At 37.4% G+C, this 16,515-nt stretch overlaps 1 protein-coding gene across 20 annotated transcripts in view; it reads right to left on the reverse strand.

The window, feature by feature from the left end:
- Nucleotides 1-16,515, reverse strand: part of SORBS2 (sorbin and SH3 domain containing 2) — a 231,738-nt gene that overhangs the window by 133,970 nt on the left and 81,253 nt on the right. For all 20 annotated transcript variants that reach the window (XM_055700755.1, XM_055700831.1, XM_055700776.1 and 17 more), the window contains exon 2: nucleotides 13,690-13,812. The gene's annotated coding sequence lies outside the window, so the exon portion shown is untranslated. The remainder of the gene's footprint in view (nucleotides 1-13,689; nucleotides 13,813-16,515) is intronic.

Raw genomic sequence — 16,515 nt, forward strand, 5'->3', positions numbered from 1 at the left:
ATGACAGTCATAGTCATATATATCACAAATGAGTCTTCATCTGTTCTTTCTGAGGTAAAGGAGAAAAAAAAGGTTTGTGTGGGCCATGCAGCGGCCCGAAGAGAAGTAACTCAGGTTAAGTTATGGTGAGGACAGCTATTTCCTCCAGGTTTCATCCCTGTCTATGGAAAAAGATGAACAAAGCTTTCTTCAGAGGGCAACAACAGGAAAACATCAGAACCTGCCTGGCTCTTTGCTAACACTGTTCTTTCACATGTTAAAGCAGTCACCAAGAATGGCCCAAGTAGGCTAGAGTTACCATCTGTTAATACCACCCCTATCTTCTGCTATGAAAGTTAACAGTATGAAGTATTTAAAAAATGCTATTGGAAACTAAGTTTTATTCCTCAGGAAGCAGATTTCTATGAACTGTACATCTGAGGATTCCTACAATGAACACTCTATGGTGTATACACATGATTAAGACTACAGATTTGGAACTAGTAGGGTATATTAAGTCTGAAGGTTGTGAACAAAGTCATTTTCTCAGTTCCTACAAAGGCTACCAAGGACAAGTTACCCAGTTCTGAAGTTGGTTCAGCTCAGTTTAGGATCCTTCCTTTTCCACTGGAAAGGTGTATCTCCTTTCCTTGCAACTTCTGCTTCCGTTGTTTTAGATCTACTGATCACTTCGTGTGAGTTGGGCTTATCCACTGGTCCAAATGAGAAATGAGAACTAATCCTGTAACTAAGACCAAAAACTAACAGCTGGTTTTGCATATACCTTTTTCAGTTACAAGCATTATACTGTCTTAAAAATGATTGCGAAAGCACAGAGATAGTTGACCTCCAGTTCATACAGACTTCATATGCAGTTACATTATTTTCAAAGATTTGTTTTAACTGTTTACTACATTTACTTAAACAGTTTACTACATCTCTAGCCTGATGTGCTTAATTACACCACTGAAAACAAGCAACTAGTCAGATGAGCTTTTCTGAGACCTTGGTATCAACTGCCAACCTAGTATTTCTGTCTAGGTGAGGAGGACTTCATCATTCCAAAAAGCTGGCAAGCTAAGGAAGCCGAGGAATGACAACTGATTAGCCACACAAGTTGCTTTACACAGTGATGTAACACTGAATAATTTTGAAAGGTAAGTTTTCCTTAATATTCCAAATACCACCATCTCCTGCCAGAATATTCTAATCATTTTTTTCTAATATAATGCTCTGTAGCTTGCCACTTCAAACAAACAGTAATAAAGGTGACAAATTCTGTTCTTCGCTATGCAACCTTTACGCCACCCTAGACACTGACTTCAACAATATTCCTACTGCTCTGTAACAGCAAGAGGAGGAGACTGGGAAATGGGCACAAAGATCAATTAAGGTATTTAAATTCCGACATTTGGAATGGGGACAAACTACATTACTCAGCCATACTTAGAAGAAAAATCCACTGGCACTTCTAAAGAATAGTCCATTCATTTATTACAAACACCATGCTCGGTATGAAAAGGGCAGTATGATGCCTAAAACAGTAACAGTTCTAAAAACTGTTATCAGCATTGGTATTGACTGGAGATGCATCACTGCTGCATTAAAGCTACTCCTAATCTATAAAATATGGGAACAAGAAACCTAACAAGTTACCAGATCAGGTCCAATTTAAAAGGTGACCTGAAATTAAGTTGCAGAATTAGCAGTAAGAAATGAGTTCAAGTATATTGCCTGGTCAAAACAGAACAAATTCCCCACAAAGACTGTTTTAGTTTTCAGTATTAAGTATATGTCAATGAGACAGGGAATACTGTTGAAAAATAAATATTGACTAAATACAGGGCCATTTTTTCTAGATTGAGTATCAGGGTACCCACAGCACAACACACAAACATAGCAGAAAACTGGAATACTGCACCTGCAAAAATGAAGCAACTGAAAACTTTAACTGATACAGTCTACTTTGCAATTGTGCCTCTAATTCAACCAAGTATCCCTGAATCTGACAAATTCCTTCAGGAGATGAGATACCATGTCCACCATGAGGTCAAAACCCACTTATTTGCAGAAAAGTAAATTCAATCAAGATTAAAGCTGGCCCTGTGTGCTGCAGTCATGGGGGTGGGGGGTGTGGATTAAAAAAAAAAAACAAAAAACAAAACCAAAACAAACACGAAACACTGCATCAATATGATAAGAATCTCTTCGGTACACGTTCAAAGGTTTGTATCCACATATAAAGGTAAACGTCCATTTGACAATCACTGTAATATTTGCACCATTAAGAAGCCTGAAACAAGTTCCCGTTTCCTTCCTTTCCTTCAATCAGGCTTTTCCCACACACGACAAACTTTACCCTTTACACCTACTGAAGGCTTTTTAGGACTTGCGATGGGGACTGCTCCAAGGTTATCTTTGAGGATACACTTGTATCCTGAGGCGCAGCAGCGGCTGCCACACCACAGCAGCTGCTGGAGCTGCCCTTTCCTGACCTCTGCAGAGCAGCTTGTACCGTCCCGGCATTCTCCAAGGCACAGCTCTGAAAAGCCACTCTGAAGCTTTCAAGCTGACAGGCTTGAAACATCAGCACAGAAAAACAAGTGACTGTACCAAAGGTCATAATGAAACTAAACAAGTTCCCCACCCTTTCAGGCAATGAGAGTACATCCTGGCAATTAACAAGCAGAATAGTTGACGGTACCATGACAGCGTAATCTAGTATCTTCTAGGGCAGGCTTCCATTACAGAAATAAAGCATTGTGACAAATTAAAGATGATTTAGCCCAAAACCTCAAATGGTCTAAGATACAGAAACATCCTTTGCCACAACAGCAGCTAAAGCTTCTTACAGTCTTGATCAACATTCATCCTACTTCATAAGCTCATCAGTATCAATCAAGTCTGTCAAACTCAAGCACAGGGCAGTTTTTCTCAAGACTAACTAAATTTTTAATAGACTTAACAGTTCTTATAAGGCCCTCTTGTTACAAATATGTGTATTTCAAAAGAGTCTGAATCTACCTTGTCATGGCTTAACCCCAGCTGGGAACAGCCCCACGCAGCCACTCACTCACTCCCCCTTGGTGCAGTGGAGGAGAAAATCAGAAGAGTGGAAGTGAGAAAACTCATAGGTTGAGACACAGACAGTTTAATAGGTAAAGCAAAAGCCACGCACACAAGCAAAGCAAACCAAGGAATTCACTCATCACGTCCCATGGGCAGGCGGGTGCTCAGCCATCTCTAGGGAAGCAAGGCTCCATCACACATAGTGGTGACTTGGGAAACAAACACCGTCACTGTGAACATCCCTCCATTCCTTCTCCTTCCCCCGAGGTTTATCTGCTGAGCATGGTGCCATATGGTGTGGGCTATCCCTCTGGTCAGTTGGGGCCAGCTGTCCCAGCTGAGTCCTCCCCCAGCTTCCTGTGCACCCCTAGCCCTCCTCCCTGGTGGGGGGGTGAGAGGCAGAAAAGGCCTCAGCTCTGGGTAAGTGCTGATCAGCAACAATAAAAACATCCCTGTATTATCACAGAATCATGGAATTGTTTAGGTTGATAAAAACCATCAAGATCATTAAGTCCAGTCATTAACCTAGCCCTGTCAAGCCCACCACTAAACCACGTCCCATTAGTTCATAGGAATTTTCAACACTGTTTTCAGCACAAATCCAAAATGTAGCTTCATAGTAGCTACTATGAAGAAAATTAACTCTGTCCCAGACAAAACTAGCACACACCTTTATTCTGATAACCAGTACATGTAAGTTTTAGCATGTTTAAGCAAAAAGCATATGTTACACTTGTGCATTTTCCTTCACAAACACAAGGAAATTCATATATCAGATAAACAAAACCAGCAGACGCAGCTTCTAAATAATTATCTGCTAATAAACAGTATCATTGTCAGCTCTAACGCTTGAATTGGCTAATGAAGAGAGATAATATTTAGACAACTTGACCTACAACAGCTTAAGTATATCGCCCTTCCTACCACCCTTCTGTGATAATCCAACACTGGTAGAAATGAATTCCTAGCTAGGTATACCACCACCAAATGAAAAATTTGTGACCCAGCCCCTTCTCACCTACCCACCTAGTTCTGCAGCATTCTACCACATTTAAATAAAACAGCTAGCAGTAACATCTCTGGTAAAATTCTTTATTAGAACAGTATTTTTTGCTTGGTTACAAGAAAACTGTTTTCCACTAGAATCTTAGTAGGCAAACACAGCGAACATGAAAGTGAAGGAAACCCTTCAAATGATCAAAAGAATGCTTAACATGTTCTCACTGGCAGCTGACCTGCTAAAAGCCAATTATTTGTCCACCATAGATCTTTGCTTGTTTTCTTGGCAAGTATTGTACTTGTAACCCAAAGACTGAAACTGTCACTGAACATTGACTGATAATGGCAATGCTGAGAGAAAACGATGAAGGCAGTGCTGAAGACCTAGTTTGACCTCTCATGGCCCTCAGCATGAACACCAAGTATCACTATTGCAATATGCACCTGCATTATAGGTGAGAAAATGCAGCAAGCATTTTGAGTAACAATATTTTAATAGTGGAAATACTCCTCAAACACACCAGTAGCTAGAAAAAAAAATGATGTAGGGAAGATTTTTTTAGTTTTATATTTCACTGTCATGACTGATTTTTCTGCTTCCTCTATTTGTCTAGCTATGACATCCATGGAATGATAAACACCATCCAAACAGCTGAGCCTTCACCACATGTTCTCAAATAGTTCTGTCTTGTTATGGCTGCAGCTAGTCAAGTTATTTTCAGCAAAGGTCATCAAGTTCTGAAGTCTATTAGAAAGCAAGAAAAAAAAAATATCCCAGTATCTGTCAGTTTTGTATCTACTGCAGCTGTCAAGGCACAATTATTCTAATAAGATAATTAATAAGCAGCCTGAATTGAAGTCTCAAGATAAGCCCATTTTTATGGAGAAACAGATTTTGTTGTTGTTGTTACAGCTTGTTGTCTCTTTCCCTTCCTGTAAATCCATATTCATAGCTAAATCTACATCCTAATTTAGAAATTGGGTAATTCTCATGCCGGTCATTATGGTCAAAAATAAGCCTATTTACAAAATATCCAAAGACATAGGGTTCAAAAGGAGGTGTTTATATTGCAGATTTTGGAATGCAACACACCAGATCAATTCTCCATACTCTGACTGTACCTATACCTCTTCCAATCATGTGCAAATCCAGCACGAAACTTTACGCAATTCCCAGTTAGTCCAACATGTGTCTTGTAAACACGCACTTGGATTTTGAAATGTAATTATGCCTCATCCATTGCCTAGAAAAAATTAATTGCTCTATTTTGCTCTATTTATTTCCCATAATATATTTGGGATGAATAATGAATAGTAAAACCAAAAACATCCTAGCTTCACTTGATAAACATACCTTGAGCTGACCCTATAAGGACAGTAACAGATTTTATTCCTTGCTTATTCCAGACCCAGAAGAGGCCACAGACCACCATGAGGTCCCACCTTAGGAAACACTGCTTTGCCAGCAGAGAAGTCCCTGTGTCAAATGGACTAAAGCATTTAACTGACTTCACGTAAGGTCTAACTGCTACACTATTGTAAATCGTGTGTGGTCATTACTTGCCTGTATTAGACTGAAACTAGCAACCTAGACCTATATATGCTATTATCTATTTTTTGGCCTGATTGCATCTCCAGACATTGTTTACAGTCAAAACATTTATTAATTAAAAGGCAACAATCAATGGTTAGTAATTCCCTTGGTATGTCATTCAGAGTAACAGGATTTGTCATTCCTTGCTTCTGTATGAAAGAGAACAATTCTATTTACTATGCAGTACATGCAAACATTACATAGAAAATAATCAGTGACTTTTATCACTGTCAGTGTGAAAGGCATTGGCACATAACTGGTAACAGCACAAACTGAAAAAGCTGTCAAAGAACTAACTGAAAAACTAAGGTTTGACATAACTGCGCTTAACAGGAACTGGGACATATCTGAAGGGCCAAGCCAGCTACCATGGTCTAAACTGAACGGTCTCACACTAAAACCTGACCTTGTTTTCTTTATTTGTCCACTTGCCAATAGCAAAACAGTGATTTGCATGGTAACACTAGCAGTCTTGGTGTTGATTATCAGCACTAGTAGCTCTCATTGCCAGGGCTACCACCACTGCTTCATTGCACTTAGTACTGTCCAAATAAAGAGTACATCCGTATTCTTTGTTCATCACCTCTACAGCAGTGACAGATAGGATGAACTTTTCCTTAATTGTGTATTACTACAAATGTCCAGGAATATTTTCTACCGGTTTCATATAAGTGATACAAAAATTTCTGTGTAATTTGAATAACTATGCCAGAATCAATGCATTTCCATTGACTTAGAATAGCATTTAGGAAATATTATGATTGCACATTATACAATTTATTGAAAAGTTAATCCATGCAATCATTTTATTTTCCTCACTTGAGAAAGAAACTGCTAGTTTTCAGAAAAGAATTTACAAGTATTAATGTTACAGTAACTCATGCAATAGAACATGAAAGTTATTCACAACAATTGCAAAATTACACAGTGATAACAACAGAGAAAGAACTAGACATCAAATAGGTCTGCTTAAGATACTATTGTTAAAGGAAAAATAAACTGGAAAGTTTACACACAGAAACTTTCTTGTCAGAAAAAACAATTAATAGATGAAGCACACAGACTTTATGCAGGATGTTACATTTTTAATTCTGTTGAGATTTCCTCTTTTGTTAGCTGTAGAACACCGCCTACCACTACTGTGCATGATAAAGCGCTTGGATATAACAACTCTCATGTAATTCAAATGGATGCATCAGAGCACCAAGCACGAAACTGAAAGGGGGAGGGAAATTAACAAAAACTGAGTCTAAGAACTCCATCAGTCCAACAAAACATGAAGTATCATTCAGTGCCTACTGTGCCAGTGTTTCTTACCAAGGTTTTTAGAAATGAAGTGGTTCATTCCAGTTGTATAACAGATGGGAAAGATGTTCTCTTTGCAGAAAGAAGTATTTTAAGACCTGCCTCATTTCTATTTGGCAAGGAACATGTGATCAAGGGAAGCGCATCTTTGCAGAAACAAAAATAATCCTGAAACCTCAAAAGAAAAACAAATCTAGAATTTCTCAGTCTAAACTTTTTTCTCAATCTGAATGCAGCAATTTATGCAAAAGCCTGAAGATACTATTTCAAGTTCACACAAAACAAGGGAATAACATTTAAAATAACTTGAACTACACTATCACCTAATGTCATTCTCTTATAACAAAGGTTTTGCCCGTGTCCTATTGATTTCATCAGTGTTTAGTCATCCTCAAAGTTCAGCCTAAACAATGTAATTTGTGACCAAGTAGGTAGCCAGAGTTTGTAACACTGAATACTCAAGTGTTGGTAGCACAATTGCATAGTAGCAGCTGTTAGTGACAGTTCAATAGGCCCAGACACATACATGAATCTTTTAAAGCCTTAAGAGTAAGAACAACCTTTTGCCCAGGTCACTCCAAACTCAATGAATAAGCATTTTGTAGTAAGTACTTTCAATCAGCTGACTCAAAGGTCTTTCAAACTTGCAGTATTGTGTTCACTGCCCTGCTGTAAAGGGCTTAACTCAAAGGAGCCCAGATTTCCACTGGAAACGTTCTCCAACTCTAAATAAATGTTTTGGTCAAGCAGATCCTAAGAATGCTAAGAGGGGAACAGAGTTCAAAATTTAGAGTTTTATCTTGACACTACTGCTTTTCATTCTACCTGGGCCCAAAGAATACAAAGATCTGAAAACTAAACAAAAGCATGCTCTCTACCAATATCATGTAACAACAGTATTTTCAATCGGAAGTAAGTTGACAGGTTTTGTTCAAATTCTGTTTAGAAGTCAGCTCTTGGTTCATTTCAGCTGATCCACCAATTCCTTATTATTTTTAATATATAGCCAGACAGCCACAAATGTTTCTTGACCAATCAATCATTTGGTTTTACAAGCAAGTATTTGGCACACCTCACTACAGAAATCTAGGCACTGTAAGTCGTTTGGATGAGACCTCCAAGATCACAGGAAGACAGATCAACACCATGCTGACCTGCCACCCGTCACTTTAGTGTTTTGCTACAAAACCACCATGCAGTCAGTTGCTACAAAGCAAGAAACCACACAATTATTTCCAAGTCAGTGGATTTATATTTATTCTATTTAAATACAGGAGGTCAAAACAGATCGGAGTAGGGAGGCCAACATACAGTAACATTTGACACTAGCATATACACAACTCACAGAATGTCAAGTTCGGGAGTTTGAAGTAATTCAGTATGGCCCATCTGCAATACACCCATACGCTCTTTAGGAATTCAGACATGTTTGCCTAGTTATATTTTTCAAGCCTGCAAACTGCAAGCTTTCTTTTTTTAAAAACTGTTAGTTTATGATGGTGCTTTTCAGAAGCATCACCCTTAAGACAAAACTGAATTCCAGTTCAAACAGTAGATTAAAATGTACATCTGCTCAATTTTAATAAGGCATCTTTCATTTCATGCAAAGCCATTACTGTAAAATGCTTCATGGGAATTACTTTAAGCTACTCCAGGATATCTCCTGTATGAAGTGGTGATCTAGCTTTAAACATTCCGTTCTTACATTGCAGGTAGGTTTCTAGGAACCTGCCTGCAGATACAGTTGGGAAATACTTCACAGAATATTTTTCAAAAGCTTTCAATATTAGCTTAATTCTGCTACCAGAACTCTAAGGTAAATTTTAATCACTGTTTCTGTCACAGACAAAAGCAGAGTCTTTCAGTATTTCAGAACGTACTTCAAGCCATAGCATCTAGGTTTTTTTGTTTAACACACATCTCATATCCTCATTTTTAACAAAGTCTTATGCAAGTTTTATTCTCTTTTCTTCTCACTTTTAGACTGTTATTTTGGACCTGAGCTGTAAAATTAAAAAAAAAAAAAAAAAAATCAGCTATGAGCTTCCCTGTTCAGCACTAGAAAGCTTTGTGCAGGACCCAGAGCAGAAGTAGGGGAAAAAAAAAAAAAGTTATTTTACACCATTTGGAGATCCAAGAGACCTCCGATAGCAAGTTCCAACTGCCTTTATTTGGCTAACCATCATGTGGAAGATTCAACTAATTCTGTATATTGAAGGCTATGAAAACTATTGGAAAAATTCCTTCTACTGAAAAGACCTCAACTCTAACTGCAAGACTAAGAGTTATCAAGATTGAGCAAATGGTGTTCCAAATTAACTGTCCCTTCTCACGAGCCACACAGCTTATCTTCCAGTTCTCACCTCCTCTGCTCCTTTCCCTCCCAGGAAGTAAAGAAGATACTATTATCTTATTAGATATCTACTCTTTGTCTCTGGTGTTCTCACTTTACTTCCTTTGACTTTGGAGAAGAAATCCACCGCTTTCCAGAAGATCCAGACACCTGAAAGAAATTCAGGGTCACACATACAGTTCTGCTGCATCCAGCTACACCTCACCTTTTAGTTCACCGAGATCTATTCAGAGGAATCACCTAAGTGAGAGAATCCTACACAGGTGCCTCATGGAGCACTTCCAAAGTTAAGAGGCTTCTCGCACACAGGAACTTGCTGCTTACACTTTTAGCTTCAAAAAGATAGAGCTGCTATCACATTTGTCACCTGTTGGTTTTGCACAGACCAGGGATACATGTGTGTTAAGGGTCTCCATTGCACCAGGTTGGCTTCTTTTTAAATGCATTTAAACTAAATGATTTATTTATAGGGAATAAAAAAAACCCTTTCTGTGGAACAAGCCATTAGCAGTCTCAAGTGTGGAAGCAGCCTAAGTGCCCAAGATGCCTCCAGTAGTAAAGCACAACACAGCCTTCTAAACAGCATTAAAAATTTAGGGACACAAGCCACTAACGGAACACTAATTCTTAAGATCCTAACATACAGAGACAAATGCAGTCTTACATACAAACATAAGCAGGTTATGCGAGCCATCTTGAAAACAGATTAAATCATACTATTAAAAATACGGTTAAGCGCTTACTTCAGAAGAGACAGCACGTAAGCACAGTTTTCTCTTCAAAGTACAAGCACACAAGTGGCTAAACAAGAAAATTATCCACTACATAACATGCAAGTTTATTACAAAATCAGTATTTTTCAAATTCAAACACAAGAGTCAAATGAAACTCAAAGCTTGAGGCAGAAGTGAAAACTAAACTACTACTGTATGTTTCATATGCAAAAAAATCTGCTTTTGACTGTCAACTTTTATATTTTTTTTAAAGATGAAAAATTATTACTTTTGAGGTTGCAGAATCTGAAAAATGTTTATCTCAGGACAGGGTTGGTTTGTTTTTTTTTTTGAAAGGTTAAGCAACTAAAAGCTTGGACATTACAGTTACAATTATTAATCCTGACTGAAGATGTTTATTGCTATGCTTGACCAAGTGATTGATTTTTACCATCCTCCCCCAAAACCCAGGTTAATGATGATGAGTAGAGGCTACTGCGAGAAACTGGGAGCCCTGCCAGTTCCCTAGTTCATTTGGATCGATCAAAAGGGCAAGTACAGCCTACACCCCAAAATCAATAAAGACACATTGCTACCTTTTGTTACTGCAGAGAGGAGCTAACCAGGATGCTGTAAAATCTGCACCCCTCTAAAGCAGGTAGTTACATACAGAATCACATCACAAACTTTTTCCAGAGCTATCTGAGAATAGCATGTGGCCAGGTAAGCCCAGTGCAGACAACTCATAAGAATACACAAGCTCTCAACACCTCCAATTTGGTATAGCTTCAATCTGAGGATAACACAAGGGAGAGGTGCCTTTCAGTTTAATTTCCTCTATCACCACGTCTTGCTCCCCAGTTCTCAAAACACCTTTTCTTCTCTACCATTGTCGCATATTAAACCTATGCAGTTTCAACAAATTAGTATAATGTGCTGCTAGAATCCTGTCACCTTGGAATTGTGCTTGCGGATCAGAATTCCATACAGAACAGATACCATAAAACCCTGTTGCCATCAATAAGTAAATTGAACTTAGACCACACAGTGGAAGCAACATTGACACACTGTGACTAAACAGCATATTAATTGAAGATCTTTATCAGCATGAAGGTTTTGACAAGAAATCCAAGTAATTCACTATATTGTTTCTCAAAGTAACAGTTCAGTAATATCATACACTGCTTGGAAAACACTTATACTGGCAAGAAGGAAACATTTTCTATGATGCTCTAATCAAATAATTCCGTCAACAAATGCTGACAGATACACTTGCTTCCCACCCCTCTAAGCTCACAAAGACAGTAAGGCAAGAGCATGTTTATGTAACCTAAATTGTTCCAAGTGAGCCTTTATTCTTCACACACAAAGAATGACAAACAACAGTGTTAGGTCATTCCAGACTTAATGGGTTCCTTGGGACCATATCATTAAGTAAAATGAAAAATCCAAATAAAGTTGTTGATTTTTTCAATGTATTTGACTTGACCACCTTTGGGAAGCAAACAAAGACACACTGTCAAAAGCAGAAACCTGCACAAAATGTTACCGTTTGTTCCCCATGAATGCAGAGGTATACTTATTCAACGAAAGAAATTCCACTGCTCTCTTGAGATTTCCTCCCTTTAGTTGAATTTAGTGCCAAGTTTACTCAACTAAAGTTCAGGTTGTGTTAGCACACCAGATACAAGTTCCTGTAAGTCAGGTCCATTACTAAGTCAAAAATTAAGTGCCAAGCAAAAACTTGGTCTTACTACAGTAACTTCAAGGTTACATGAATAAAAAAAAAAAAAAAAAAAAAGACTGTTAATAACCATCATTGGCCCTTACTTTACACAATTCAAGCTCCACTTTCAAATGAAAATACTTGGTAAATATTTTGTCTATTATGCAACCTAATTTTCTGTCATTTCTCCTCCAGCTATCTCTTCTGGACATGTTAAGGGATCACAGATTTCTACATTGGTCAAACAGTACTTACAGTATGGCTTCTCAAGTGTCTCAAGTTCCTTCAGAAGCTTCAGCTTCTTCTGAAGTGAGTCTCAGGTGACAAATTCTTTTTATATGAAAACCATCAATGTAAGACAAGGGTGGTCAAAAGAACATAGGAAGCCCATCGATAGGGTGACTGATCTGCAGGATCAGGAAAGCAGCTTTACATGTGACAAGTAAGACGGGAACAGGGAAGATCTCAAATGAAGAGGAATGTACTTTATTAAAAATAAGAGAGGAGAAAAAGAATACCAACTGCCTCATTTGAAACTAAGTATGCTTGGTGCTGAAATTCCTATGGGTTCAAATGGGTACCTACATTACACTATCAATACCTGCTACTGTAAGGAAAAACATGCAGAACTAGATCCATGATTCTCAAATATCTGGATAAAACATTACTGCATTACAACTGAACCAGACTTAGGTTTTTCTGAAAAACTATCAAAGAAAATTCCAGAATTTATTTTTTTTTTTACAAAAAATTTTGTATTTTTAATAAGAAGAAATGCTATATAAAATGTATACAGAAGCTTCAGTTTTTCTCTTTGTATCCAAAACTAAGCTGGAAAGCCTCTCTGGAAAGCCCCCAAACAGCTTGTATGGAAAAGCACTGATCTATTTTTTTTCCTATAAAAACATAACGCATAACTACTGTTTTACATTAAATATACAACTACTTTTAAATATGACATGGTTTTCAATATATTTTTGAAAAAAACCCTAACATTAGGCTACATCAAAGGCAGCAAAATGAACTGCACAAAGTAAGGGCATGCAGTACGTAAGTACACAGTAACTGCGGTAAGCCAAAGCACCACAGTGCATGTAATGAGACAGACTAGGTATACAGGCTGCCATTTAATGCTAGCCAATTGCTTAGAAAAGCCACAGCACTGAGCAAAAAAATCTTTTGCTCTTCTGAGATTTTCTTCGTTTTAATCACAGTAAAGAATAAAAATAGAAAGCAGAGGACAAAACTTTCTCTTGTTTGCCTTGTACTCAGTTAACATTTCATAATCAAAGAAAAACATATTTGTTTCAAGCAGTACAACCAAACCCTGAATAAACTCTGTAAGCCACAAGTATCTTTAATAGAACCGTTACAGATTGATATTATCAAATTAAAGACTACTGACAAGCACGCTTACTGTCCCATGAAACAGGCACATCACCAAGAAAAATATACCATTGCATCAATAGCATCAACCTATTTTAACTACACAAAATGAAACCTGCAAAAAATGAGACATGAATGAATTGCTGGGAAAGTTTGTTTTTGAACTCTGACTTGACACAGAATTTACTTTATAATACAAATTCTAAAGTTCATTCATTAAACACTGAACATTCAAACAAGTAAATAATTTAAAGACAGAACAATCAGCAGTTTTGTTTTAAAACATTTAATGACTTCATTACAGCAAACTGAGAAGAAACTACTCTATAAACTATTAAAACCCTACTTACATCAAAGTACCATGCAGAATCACAGTTACTATTCTGAGATTTGTAAAAGCAGCGTAGTGACTCCTTCACAGATTAGTCTCCATATTTCATACAGAGCATGCAGCAGAACTACTAGCAAACAGAAGCTGGTTTTCCCTGACCACTAATTAGACACTCAAGAATGCAAGTCATGAGGGCAGGGAGAAAGACAAAATCTTGAGAAAAACATGACTTACCAGACGAGGTTAGCTGTGTCTCAAATGCAGAGAAGTAAGAAATCTCTGTATACGTAGATCTTGTTTATTTAGCCCTTTATGAAGGTTTCTCTAAAGAAATGAATTTAACTCGCATGCAAGACTCTGCAAAAGAAAAAGAAAAAGAATCTGAGCTGCTGGCTGAAGTTTTTGTTCTAAGAACGTTTGAGCTATTTTCGGCAGCAATGGGATTGCCTACAGTCAAAATGAAAATGCAAGACAGAATAACCAGCCTCCTAACCCAAGCTTAAAAATAAAAATAAAAATATATATATATATATATATAAATATTCAGGAAATCCATAGCAGAAAACCCTGTTCATTGTCCAAATTTTTATTTAAAGAAACAGAAAGAGCAGGGAACAACCACTGTGAATAATGAATGAAAATACTGTAAAAAGGAGATCTGGGATGTTGAAGAGTATTACTTGCAGTTCAGGAAACGAGCCATCATGGATATTTTTTATTGTGAAAAACACGTTTTGAGTTTGGTCATTTCTGAAGATGCTTTACCTTCTTTACAAGAACATTCATATGAGATAGAAGTGTTTCTATTTGTATTTAAGTTCATCATATCTGGCTGGTATTCACATCTGAGCACAGGACAAATCAGTTTAACAAGACTGAAGCCAATAGTTTGTTTCTAGTTTGCATCTTAAGTTTCCAGTTCCAGCACTAGTGCTATTTTGGAAGTTTAGTGATCTAAAGCTGCTAGCACTCTGTTTTTTCTGCCAGGGCCATTCAGTGTCACCATAAAGACCTGCCTGCCCTCCTGTGCCACATCCCTAACCAGCCAGCTTACCCTCCCATGGTGTAAAAACTACTGGAAAACAAAGTATCAATACAAATTAATGGCTATAGGAAAAGACCCAGTAGCATCTTGATGAATACATAAAAGCTAATTACTTTCAAGTTTTAGACAATACAACAAAACTTAAGTCAGTGGAAAACCACCATTGTTATTTAACTTGTTGCAGCTCCTTCTGGTACAGGAAGAAACTTCCAAGATACCCCTCTATATACGTCTCAGCAATTCTGACAGACACAACTTACTTCGCTTCACCAGAACAACTTTTCATACATGCCCACACTATTAGGCACTTGCACTGAAAAGCTTGTTACTTTTGTTCAAGGTAAAGTTATGAGATTGAAGTTACTCTCTACTCAAAAACTAAAATAGACTGGTGTGGTAAAATTACAAAATGTTTCGTTACATGTTAAACTTCCAATCAAGACTACTTAAGCACACTCGTTTGAAAGCATTTTAGAATGCCATGGGTCACCTTAATTGCTGATTTATTTGTGAAGAGTTACTATTTGGAAGTGACACTGACATATGAAACAGGATGCCAGGCACACAGGCTATTTATTAAAGTAAAGCAATGCTCATTGTTTAAAAACAAACAAAAAGCCTATCTGTTCCTGAAGACTCATAAAACCCATTAGCTATAATACACTTATAACAATAATGAAAAAGCTGCCATGTGCAAAAACATACCACAGATTCTTTCTGGATTAGCTCAAAAGCATCCTTTTCCATTTGATCCCAACTGTTTTTACTGTTGCTGTAGTTAAAAGCAGCTATAGCAAAAAACACAACCCCACAAAATCTAAAACACCAACCCAATTAAACCAACCAATTATATTAATCATTATTGCTGCTTCATTCCAAATGGCTAGTTTAGGACTACTGCCTTACCACAAAACTAGTTCACAGAAGTTAAAAGGCTCAGTTTATATTTAACTTGAGATCCATGAACAAAGAAATGTAAGAACTCCAGTAGCTTGAATTTCAGACAATGTGTAAATTATAGCCAACTTGAGAGCTGTAACAGTCAGGTAGATCACACAGTATAGTTCATCAATAAATACAAGACCAGTATGCACCAGACCACTAGTGTCATATGCTGCATTACTTTCTTATCCGTAACGCTGTCATCCAACCGTTACAAGCTAAATCAATATATATCTGTATACCAAATACTAATACTATGCAAATATGAAAACAGAAGAATGTGTTAAAATAATTATTAGTAGTATCACTTTACTGCTGTAGTAATACAACACACAATGCTTTGCAATGCAGCATTTTTCTGAAGCATTTTCTCAGAAGGCAGATTTACCATTAGCTGATTTACCGTCAGCACTTAACCCATTTTGGTACCTTGTTTCTTCATACTGCACTGTTTTTGTGTAAATAACGCTCTACCTATTAGTAATTATAGTATTTGCTAAACATGAAAATAGCACTGTTTCGGTATACACCAAGATGTGTGTTAACTACTGGATATAAATTGGATTATCTTTATCTAAAGGAAACATTAAATGCCATAAATATCATATATACGATGCAGGTCTTGAAGAAAATACATCTGTATGTTTATTAGTAAACCAGACAAATATGTCACTACCACCAAGATTATCACCTTATGCTTTTCAGAGGCTGATGATAATCATATTTCCCATTTTGTGGCTATCAGCGACACTGAATAAAGCATGTAATTTCCTTAGTGGCACGCTGCAGTGCAACTTAATCTATGGTAGGTATTAAGCAATTCAAACCTGACCAAGAAGTGTACAGTTCACATTGCTAATGGAGACTTGCACCAAGTTCCTACAAAAGCTTCATGACCTGACACGACAGGACAGAGTTGTGATAAACCAGAGGAAAGAATCTTGATAGATGAGAGATACAGAAAATTGTTCAAGACACTGACAGACAGAAGAGCCGCACACCTGCTCCACAGCACCGATTCATCCAAAGGAAATCTCAACTTTTCTAGACCTAACCTTTCAAACACAGTTCAG

Source organism: Falco cherrug, chromosome 1, assembly GCF_023634085.1.
Source record: "Falco cherrug isolate bFalChe1 chromosome 1, bFalChe1.pri, whole genome shotgun sequence".
NCBI lineage: Eukaryota > Metazoa > Chordata > Aves > Falconiformes > Falconidae > Falco > Falco cherrug.